Here is a 12,065-nt window from a genome sequence, read left to right on the forward strand (position 1 = left end):
CGTAGTTAGTGCTTTTCCAGCACATGAGAGGCAGATGAATGAAGTAAGGATTGCTATACAAGGAATTGCTATGTGAGCTCCTTTACCTCACTATTCTCCTTTGCAAACTCTTGATTACCAACGTCAACGATTTAAACTTAGCAAGTCAAAGTTCATGTAAATAGTTCATTCCTGGGTGTTAGAAAGCATATATAAATATACTCTTGCGGCTGAGAGAGACACTTTACAGTCTTTTATAACATATTTTAAGTCATTGTTTTATGCTGGTATATTGACCTGTTTTACAAGTCAGTTTACACCCATTGTGGTGTTCAGTTGGCCTTAGACCTAAATGTTTATATACTACTACAGTATGGAATGCAAACCCACCCATAATGTCTCACTTCACACAAGCTTTTCAGTCTCTCCCTTTGCCTAAATTCTCCCTTTCCACATTTCAGCTATAACTTGATGAGTTGACTGCTCTGTTATCCTTGTCTAAATATTTCCCCTTGATCCTGTACCTTCCAGATTCTGGATGCCACCTCTCCTCCTGCTAATATATCTCTTCTCCGCTATCTAATCATTCCCTTTCTCTCCAGTAATGTGGGTTTTCTGGGGATTTTGAACAATTTGTGTAGGCTAGTTTCGATCGGAAAGTTTTCTGATGCCCAAAAAGAGTGGTCTAATTTATCATGCTTACTTTACTTGTGTTTAGTAAATAGAGCTAAAAAATTTGGGAGGTATCCAATGAAGCAGTTCTGCAAGGCCTTCAGGCTGAGCAATAGAACTTCCCCTGCCTCTCTTGTATCCCCCACATTCCCAATCTATTCTGGGTCCCCCCCCAACCCTCTGGAGCAGATTTGGGAAGGTCTCAGGCTGTCCGTCGGGAAGAGAGATTGGCTGGAACTACTTCATAAACAGAACTATTTAAGCACACCACTGGTTCTCAACAAAATAATCCCTCAACCTACCTACCACCCAATTTCCCCTTGGGAATTTCCCCTTCTGTTATTGTCAACACAACCCATAAAACCATGGTTTGTTTTAGCATCTGGACTGTGTACAACCTGTGGTATTTAAGGGCCTGACAAACCAGGATCTGAAGCTACAAATTGTGGTTTTCTCTTTTGTCTGAATTTGAAGACAATTTACAAACCACAACTGGGGCCATTTCTCATCTCAGAAGGCTGTTGGATCATGGATAAAGGGAGAAACTTGAAGTCCTGAGCAGAAAGGAGATGAAAACAGATTAACACCCCTTAACACTGGAAGCGAAGCTTCCCGAAACAATGCCATGTGCGGGAGGGGATAGAAGCAGCCCCCATGTCGTATTTTAGTAAGTTGCCTTGTGGGGTGGAGGTGGGGGCTGGTGTATCAAATGGTGGGGACAAATCAATCCCAGAAACACATAAACACCTCCCCTACCACCACATTTTGTACTTAGATATGCCAGGTATAATAGTTTCAAAGGCAGGTTCATAAATTAAACAGCAGAACTCCTCCTTCTGCACACCTGTATTCTGGGGAACAGTTTACCTGTGTCAGGTTGCTGCTGAAAACACAGAACTGGACTAGTGAAAAGGCCAACAAATGCTATGTATATACCATACAGTTAAAGCATATGACTTCTCACAAAGAATCATTGCAGCTGTAGTTTGCTAAGGGAGCTGGGAATTGTAACTCCATAATGGGTAAACTACAGTTCTAAGGATTCTTGGGGTGGGGTGGGGGGAGAGGCAGGTATGTGCTTTAACAGTATCATGTGCACACAGCCAAAGGTATGAGCCAAAATCTTGGCTCTTACCTGTTCCTTCCCTACCTTCTCCACTGCACCATCTTTCCCCTTCCCGCCATGTGGCAAGAGCTTGCTTGAAGGGTTTTGCACAGGTGTTTGAACATCCTTTGCCCATGTCATGGAATCTTGGTGTAGAGAAACATCACAGTGTTCTTTTACAGTGTGCAAATTGCTAGTCATTCTTGGCTTGCTTCTCTCCCCCCCCCAACCCCCTCCTTTGGAAACTTTGCCATGAACTTGATTTTTCATCTTGAGAGAGGAGGGACTTGGCCTTGCTCCTAAGAAGGTAAATGTTTATTGGCCCATGTTCTTGCCTTAACGTTTCAAGAAAATTGTAAGAATGCTAGTGATGCAATAGCCCCTGCTGCTTCTGGATCAAATACGAGGTCCTGGTACAAGGATACACAGACTGCTTCCAAACCTTAGAGGAACTCTTGAATTAGTTTCTCAAAATGTTTCAGGAGCTTTGAGCTGGCTGTTTCTGGAATCCTCCGCTTTCCATTGGCATAAATTTTATTAGCCCACACTTCTGCGATCAAGACGCTGAACAACAAGTCACCTGCTGGTTATGCAATGGGCTTATGCTTGTAAGCAGGGATCATATGGGACCAGAGTTTTGTTCAGTTTTTAACCAGCCTTTCAGAAAATAGTAGTATGATGATGAAGCATTAGTCCTAAAAAGGGGGTCAAGTTTAATCTCTCTTAAGGACGAAGAAACAGCAATCACCAGGACAACTGTTTGGAACAGGATTCGAAGGTAAGAGAGTTGAGGTTCCTGTAAGAACAACGAGATGCGATTCCATATGCTTATCACTTGGGCTCTGAGCTCCATAACCTTCAAACCATTAAATCCCCCTCTTTTCTAGCCTGAAAAGGGAGGGGGGCATGCTGCTGCTGCTGCTGCAAAAAAGTAGGTACTATTTCTTTTTAATATGTAGCACAGAAGTAGTTTAGAATTCTTAAAGTTCTATAGTGAGTTTGTCTGAGTCAATAAGTCTCTCTCTCTCTCTCTCTCTCTCTCTCTCTCTCTCTCTCTCTCTCTCTCTCCATGTGTTTTAGGGCATTGGTCCAGGAAGCCAGTGCAGTATGGCAGTAGACTACTGTTCTCTGTCTTGGGAGTTCACTCAGCCATAGAGATCATTGGGTAGGGTTGCCAGACTCAATAGAGGACAGGACTTTTGTGCCTTTAATTTCCCTGCTCTCTTTTGAGTCTGGAAACCTTAATGAGAAACCAGTAGACCCTTTGTTTAATTTCCAAGCAAAGGGTCTGCTGGTTTCTCTTTAAGGTCTCCAGACTCAAAAGAGAGCAGGGCAATTAAAGGCACAGAACTCCTGTCCTCTAGTGAGTCTGGCAAGCCTATCATTGGGTAATCTTCAGCCAGTTGTTCTCTCTAAGCCTAACCTGCCAATGTTGACTTGAGGGTAAAGTGGGATAACCCTCACCTGCTTGTGCCACCAACCTCAATGAAGGAAATTTGAGATATGAATGTGAATGCTAGTACCACCACTATCACTAATAACAATTGCATTCTTATTGGTTAGGGCCCATAGGTAGACTACCCTGGTAGTGGTTAATTAATGAGACAAAAATGGGAAGATGAAAAACCCAGAGAGAGAAAGAGGAGGGCAGTAGTTGTTTACTCTGAATCACTGTGCAGAAAAAGAAATGTTATCCAGTTCACCCCTGCATGACAAATTGTAGCTGCCAAAATTCCCTCCTTTGTGTCTATGGGTTGTAGCCCATGATAGTTCTCCCTAGAGTAGGCCCATTGAAGTTAATGGACATGGCTAACACGGGTTCATAAATTTCAACAGGTCTACTCTGAGTAGGACTAACATTGGATACAACCCTTTATCTGGTAATATCTGGTAATAGATATATCTATATCTGGTGTATTTAACAACAAACAGAGGGATTGATGTTGCAGCTTTGGGTTGAAATTGGGTTCTAGGTCAGAGGAAGTTGAACACTGCTGTTCTGTTAGTTCATGCACAGCAACTATGAATTGCAGAGATCACCAGTGTCCGACAGTACTGGCCTTTTCATTGGCCAGAGTCAGGTGGCCACCTAAAGCAGCTAGTTTGAAGTGTCATGAAAGGGCAGCATGTTGCTTTGCTTTATCCACAAATCCTCCTAATTACAGTCCCCTGCCAATGACAGTACCTATCCTATGAAAACAGGAACTCATGGAACCATAGAACTGTAGAGTTGGAAGGTACCCTCGAGGGTCATCTAGTCCAACCCCTTGAAATGCAGGAATCTAAATGTAACCAAATGCACACACAAAAATATATACACTAAATATATGAATGCTGTTTTAATGCATTCTGGTCTTCCAAGTGGTTGCAGCTCTCTGAGAGATGTCTTTGTGCGAAAGACACTCATTGTAGTCAAAATTTACTTTTGTTGTTGAAATTTCATTTCTGTGCTGTCCTATATATGTGACCATCTGTCATGGGTGCTTTAGTTGAGATTCCCAGAATTCTATGTTTCTATAGTCTATATTTTGCCTCTAATTATTAGAGAGTCAGTCTTTAGCTGGGTGGAATTCCCTCCCCATTAAATATCAGACAGGTACTATCTTTAATGGCTTTTCGGTGCTCACTGAAGATCTTCCTGCTGTATGCAAAATACCAATTTTATATAACATATACTGTAGAAAAGTTCTATATGCACCCTGAGAGTGCTGCACCTACATCGGTTTTCAATTTATTTTTATTTATTCCTGTTTAGGTCATCCTTGTTGCATCTGATTGTGAAATTCAGCCATGTCTCCCCCACTTAACACAAACTTTGGCTACACCCCTCCTGATGGGGGATGGGGATGGGTAGTTGTCTTTGGAGCATCTATATCTGTTGGATTTGCATACTCCTTCCCTAAGGCTTTCACAATCTACTACAAAGAACTCCAGGCTGTTTATAGTATCTCCTATGGCCAGATTGCATGGGTGTCTTCAATTATGTGTGCCACAACCTATGGAGGAGGTAAGTGAACTGAAAATGTTTCTTTCCCCCCATAAAGCGGAAAGAAGAATCCTCCATACCTCAAAACCTCACTTCTTCTAGAAGGTTCTTGAGCATATTAAGCTGTACGGTACATATCATCCAGCTAAATAGAATCCAGCAAATTTGACAGGCTTTCATGAAAATAAAACATTCTCTTTGCAGAATTTTATATTTTATGCAATCTCTCACTGAAGTTTCAACCAATGAGGCCAACTTGAATAAAATGTATGGGGGACGGGCAGATAATCACAAGACGTGGCACATGCACACCATTTGAATGGCAATGCCCATTAACCTGGTGGGGCAGCTCCCTCAAATATTTTACTGGGGGGACTGAAGGGACCTTGGCCCCTAGGAGTTGGCTCCTATGGTTTCAACTGTTGTTAAAAATGGTGGAACTGCCGCCATTTTGTGGACTGAAAACATTCTGTTGAGGAACTGAGTTGGTTGGTTTTTTAAATGAATTCTATTAATTTTATTTTTCAGTATTTATAGATCATTTTGAAAAGATTTTTTTATTTCTGTGCAACCTATCAATAAGACACGGCTTTAAATTGCTTTGCGTAGGATTCATGGGGGGCGGGGCTTGCAAGGGCTTCTGCATGTGCAATGGAACTTTCTCTTTCTTCTCCCCCTGCGTCCTCCCCAAATTTTGGCTCAGGAGAACCCCCAGAAGAGTATGTGGGGAGAGGGGGGAATCCATCTGTCTGGCAAGCTCATATGCTTGAGCAGATGAAACATTTGCATTAGTGCGACATTTAATTTAAACAAAAGAAGTGCCATGGTCAGATCACTTTCTGGTGCAACTGGACTTCTCCGCAACCCTTCCCCTCTGCAGGGAGGTGGGACCAATTCGGATGGTCCGCCCCCGCTACTTAATGGATCCAATTGGCTTCCAGAGAGTGGTAGGGGATGTTTTATCCCATGTCGATGGCCTTTCAGCTGATTCCCTGGTGGCCCGCTGGAATGCGGAGTTAACCAGCGCTATTGACTGTCTGGCTCCGAAGCGCCCTCTCAGATTGCATGGAGCCCGGACAGCCCCATGGTTTTCCCCGGCGCTGAGGGTGATGAAACAGTCATTGAGACGGCTAGACCGCCGGTGGCGGAAAACTCATTTTGAATCAGACCGGACACGGGCTAGAGCTCAACTTCGAGCCTACCAAGTGGCAATGGCGACGGCGAAGAGGACCTTCTTCACCGTCTCCATCACATCTGCAGAAAACAGCAGCAGGAGACTCTTCCAGGTGGTTCGCAATTTAGCGGAACCACCTGCTCCATCCGGGCCCAGTATGGGCCACATGATCTCCTGCAATGATTTTGCAAAGTTTTTTGCAGATAAAGTCGCTCAGATTCGGGAAGAGGTAGACTCCACCGTGGGAGCAGGGCCGGGGCGGGGGAGTGCTAGAGTCCTGTCTAGTCAAGCTTTGTGGGATCAATTTCAATCTGTTACCTCCGAGGATGTGGACAGGCTGCTTGGACGAGTGAAACCAACCACCTGTCTCCTTGATCCTTGCCCATCCTGGCTTATAAAAGCTAGCCGGGAAGGGCTGGGCGATGGGCTTCGCGGGTTGGTAAATGCTTCTCTCCATGAGGGAGCCTTCCCAGACCCGCTGAAAGAGGCGGTTATTAAACCGCTTCTTAAAAAACCATCTTTAGATCCGGCCAATATGGCCAACTATCGCCCAGTCTCAAATCTTCCATTCTTGGGCAAGGTGATTGAGCGAGTGGTTGCTGAACAACTCCAGGCACGCCTGGAAGAAGCGGACCATTTGGATCCCTTCCAGTCAGGATTCAGGCCTCATCATGGGACTGAAACTGCCTTGGTCGCACTGGTCGATGATCTCCGGCGGGCTAGGGACAAAGGTAAGAGCTGTTTCCTTGTTCTGCTGGATCTCTCAGCGGCTTTTGACACCATCGACCATAACATCCTTCTGGACCGTCTAGAGGGCTTGGGAGCTGGGGGCACTGTTATGCAGTGGTTCCGCTCCTTCCTCCTGGGCCGTGTTCAGAAAGTGGTGGTGGGGGATGAGTGTTCAGACCCCTGGGCTCTCACTTGTGGGGTGCCTCAGGGTTCTGTCCTCTCCCCCATGCTTTTTAACATCTATATGCAGCCGCTGGGAGAGATCATCAGGGGGTTTGGGCTGGGTGTCCATCAGTATGCTGATGATACCCAGCTCTACCTCTCTTTTAAATCAGAACCAGTGAAGGCGGTGAAGGTCCTGTGTGAGTGCTTGGAGGCGGTTGGAGGATGGATGGCGGCTAACAGATTGAGATTGAATCCTGACAAGACAGAAGTACTGTTTGTGGGGGACAGGAGGCGGGCGGGTGTGGAGGACTCCCTGGTCCTGAATGGGGTAACTGTGCCCCTGAAAGACCAGGTGCGCAGCCTGGGAGTCATTTTAGACTCACAGCTGTCCATGGAGGCACAGGTCAACTCTGTGTCCAAGGCAGCTGTTTATCAGCTCCACCTGGTACGCAGGCTGAGTCCCTACCTGCCCACTGACTGTCTCTCCAGAGTGGTGCATGCTCTAGTTATCTCCCGCTTGGACTACTGCAATGCGCTCTACGTGGGGCTACCTTTGAAGGTGACCCGGAAACTACAACTAATCCAGAATGCGGCAGCTAGACTGGTGACTGGGAGCGGCCGCCGAGACCACATAACACCGGTCCTGAAAGACCTACATTGGCTCCCAGTACGTTTCCGAGCACAATTCAAAGTGTTGGTGTTGACCTTTAAAGCCCTAAACGGCCTCGGTCCGGTATACCTGAAGGAGTGTCTCCACCCCCATCGTTCTGCCCGGACACTGAGGTCCAGCTCCGAGGGCCTTCTGGCGGTTCCCTCACTACGAGAAGCCAAGTTACAGGAAACCAGGCAGAGGGCCTTTTCGGTAGTGGCTCCCACCCTGTGGAATGCCCTCCCACTAGAGGTCAAAGAGAACAACAATTACCAGACCTTTAGAAGGCATCTCAAGGCAGCCCTGTTTAGGGAAGCTTTTAATGTTTGATGGATCTCTGTATTTTAATGTTTGATGGATTTCTGTATTTTAGAATTTCTGTTTTGTTGGAAGCCGCCCAGAGTGGCTGGGGGAACCCGGCCAGATGGGCGGGGTATAAATAATAAATTATTATTATTATTATTATTATTATTATTATTATTATTATTATTAATTCAACTCTTTTGGTCTCACTCTATTATCCCACATCAATATAGGCCAGGCATCCCCAAACTGCGGCCCTCCAGATGTTTTGGCCTACAACTCCCATGATCCCTAGCTAACAGGACCAGTGGTGAGGGATGATGGGAATTGTAGTCCAAAACATCTGGAGGGCCGAAGTTTGGGGATGCCTGATATAGGCCCTTCACATAGATGAAAGTGGTGTTGGTGGGTGATGCTTCTCCTTACTTTTGTTAATGAAAGATAAAACCAGAAATGAAACCTTGTCAAACAGTTCCTTCACCATACATCCCCAATTACCTCTTGATGTTGGGCTAGACGCTTTGGTTCAACATATATTGCTGAACCAAGCCTCGTGTGATGGCCTAACAGAGGACATTGGTTATTTTGTCGCTGCCACTGGCCCATAAAGGTTGGCTGATCTGACTACTATTTCAAATTCTTACTTAAATTCCATCAACAAATGGTTATTTATTACATTTATTTATTGATTGATTTTGCGTCGGCAATGATTGCAGGAGAGGAAAAATGAAACACAAAGTCAAGCTGTGGACTTTGGCCCGAAAATGATGGAAAGGACAATTTCAGATAAGAAGGTCCCTAATAAAAAGAGAGCCTTGGGTCAAAATAGATGTGCTGGTTAGTTCAATGTAGCCATGGAGGGCTCAGGTGTGGATTGGTGCAACAGCACCGAGAGGAAAGGAATGCTCAGTTCCAAGCAAGATACCAGAATTAGAAACAAAACCTAAGGGTTACATGTCAAGTGTAAATGCAACAATGTAGTGACACTAAATAAGCAAGAGTTAGTGGGGCTGTAGCCTCCAAAAACATGCACTTGGACTTAAACTAAGCTTGTTCTTAAAGTGTTAATTATTACCGTATATCAGTCTCAGCATGTAATTTTTTTCCCTATTGGATCAGTGTCTATGCTCAGTAATGGACTGGAACTAATGGTCAAGTTGGATAAGATTGAGACACTGTTTCCGAGTGGTTCCCCTGTCTGTATGAGTGGAATGTACTTGTTCTGGGAGGGGTTATACTCTGCTTGAAGAAACAGCTGTGTGTCTTGAGGGTACTTTTGAATCCAATGTCGTGTCTTCTACCAGCTTCAGCTGGTAGCCCATGTCTGATCTTACATGGGATAGCCTGGCACCCACTGTCTGTGCTCTGATAACCTCCAGGTTAGAACGCAATGCATGTTATACGAGGCCGTCTTTGAATATGGTTCAGAAACTACAGTTAGCGCAGACAGCGCTTGGCTTGGCTGGGGTGATGGGAGTGGAAACATTATGAATGGGGATGGAGCAGACTGATGAAGGCTGATTTCGGGTGAGTGCTTTGACAGTCACTGCTTATCAGTGAAGAAGACAATCCTAGAATCTTAGGATTGTAGAGTTGGATGGAACCCAGAGGGTCATCCGTTCCAACTTTTTGCAATACAGGAATCTGGCCATGCAACCTCTGTCTAAAAACCTCCAAGGAAGGAGAGTCCACCACCTTCCAAGGGAGTCTGTTCCATGGTTGAAGATCTCTTACCACCAGAAAGTTCTTCCTGATGTTTAGGCAGAATATTTCTTCTTGTAACTTGAATACAGAAGAATTTCTAGAAGAAAAGCACGGGTTAAAAATGTGACACTGTAACAACTTCATGGCGAGTATCAGCACGGATTAGACCTTTTGGACCCCTTCATCTCTGGCTTCATTATAACTTAAAACAATGAGCTCATCACCACCACCAAGAAAATGAGGACATACCACCTTAATTACATGACATGGTAATTATAATGAATTTCCTGTAGCAATCACCTTACTGGGACATTATCAATATGGGCAGTGCAGTTCAGGGGTGAATATACACAATCTTAAGGGATGCCACAAAAAGGCAAGGAAGCAAAATTGCCATTTTACTCTGCTCTGATGTGAAGTTTAGAGATTTCGACATTTTTTGAGAGTTATTCTTTAATATATTAGCTATAGGCAAGCCCCTCTCTCTTGGCCTTAGTCCCCACCCCACCTGCAATTTGGGGACAACTGTACTTACCTTCTTTTAATTTAATAAATTATTCGGCTGTGTGTGTGCTTTAAAAAAATGAAATATGTTAAATAAATACGAGGCATGCAATATCTGATAAAAAATCAGCTGAAAGCATATACAGTATTACAATAAAGCATCAAGCCATAGTAGAGCAGGAACAATAACACTTCAACATGCATTTTAGTGAGTTACTCAACAGAGACTAAAACAGGTAAGGGGTGGTGGTATAAAAAGCAGCCCTACTCTACCCCTGCAATCAAAAGCAATCTGATTGTGCAGTCATTGTTGAAATTACTCAGTTAATGCATGTTAAAAAAAACACTTTGCACTTTTGAAATGTGCTATTTAAATGTTAACCATTGTTATTAGTTCTGAAAACTATTCCTATAAATAATAATACCTAACGTTTTTATGATGGTTTCAAGTGTTCAAAGCACTTTGCATGATCTAGCTATAATCTTTACAAAATTCTTGTGAAGAAATAGTAGTCTGACAACTTGTTCTTGGACGCCTTACAGTCCTCTGAAGGAACAGGTACTTCTGGATTTCCATGGAGTCCCGAGTGGCCTCTGTGGCAAGAGGTACAGTCATACCTTGGGTTGCGAACGTGATCCGTGCAGGATGCACTTCAACACTTCTGGGCATGACGACATTTTGTGTTTTTGCGCATGTGCGAGCGCCGAAACCTGAAAGTAACCCGTTCTGGTACTTCCGGGTTCGGTGTGGAGCGCAACCCGAAAACACGTAACCTGCAGCGTTCGCAACCCAGGGTATGACTGCTGTACTTGTGCCTGGCTTAGATAGGTTCAGAAGCTATGGCAATTCCCTTGGCCTGGGTAGCCTGACCTCTGCAGCACAAGCCCTAGTGACCTCCCACCTGGACTACTGCAATGTGCTCCATGTGGGGCTGCCCTTAAGATGGTCTGGGAGCAAGGGTGAGACAGAAATTTAATAAATAAACACCCCTGTAAAATAAGTCAGTATTATCATTTCACATGGGGTCTGGGTTGTAGCTTGAGAGAGAGAGAGAAATCATGGGGCACTGCCTCACACTGAGTTAGGGCATTGAGCAGGGGTAGCCAACATGGTGCCCTCCAGAGATTGCTGGATGCCAACTCCCATCATTTCTAACCAGCAGGTCAAATGGTCAAGGGTGATGGGAGTTATAGCCCAATCACATCTGGGCGGGGGGACGACACACCACATTGACTACCCCTGGTTTACACTGACTGGCAGCAACTCTCCAGGATCTCAGGCAGAAGACTTTCTCAGCCACAGGTAGAGATGTCAAGGATGGATCCTGGGACCTTCTGCATGGCACAAGAATGCTCCTTTGGGACAGAGAGTCAGGGTAGCGTAATGGACGGGGTATTGGTCTATGACCTGTGAGACCAGGGTTCAAATCCCCAACTCAGCCATGAAGCTGGTCGGGTGAGCTTGGGCCAGTCACCACTTCTCAGACCCAACCTACCTCACAGGGTTGTTATTAGGATGAAATGGGGAGGAGAACCACCTTGAGCTCCCTGGAAGAACAGGCGGCATATAAATGTAATAAATAAAATTAGATAGAAATGTGATTATGACGGGTAGAGCAGGTGGCATTTCACTAAGCTTAAAAGGTAAAGGTAAAGGTACCTCTGACCGTTAGGTCCAGTCGTGGGCAACTTTGTGGTTGCGGTGCTCATCTTGCTCTACAGGCCGAGGGAGCCAGCGTTTGTCCGCAGACAGCTTCCGGGTCATGTGGCCAGCACGACTAAGCCGCTTCCGGCGAACCAGAGCAGCGCATGGAAACGCCATTTATCTTCCCGCCGGAGCGGTACCTATTTATCTACTTGCACTTTGATGTGCTTTCGAACTGCTAGGTTGGCAGGAGCTGGGACCGAACAACGGCAGCTCACCCTGTTGCAGGGATTTGAACTGCCGACCTTCTGATCGGCAAGCCCTAGGCTCTGTGGTTTAGACCACAGCGCCACCTGCGTCCCTTTTCACTAAGCTTACATTATTATTATTATTATTATTATTATTATTATTTATTGAACTTATATACCGCCCTGTACCCGGGGGTCTCAG

This window comes from Zootoca vivipara, chromosome 2 (genome assembly GCF_963506605.1).
Source record: "Zootoca vivipara chromosome 2, rZooViv1.1, whole genome shotgun sequence".
NCBI lineage: Eukaryota > Metazoa > Chordata > Lepidosauria > Squamata > Lacertidae > Zootoca > Zootoca vivipara.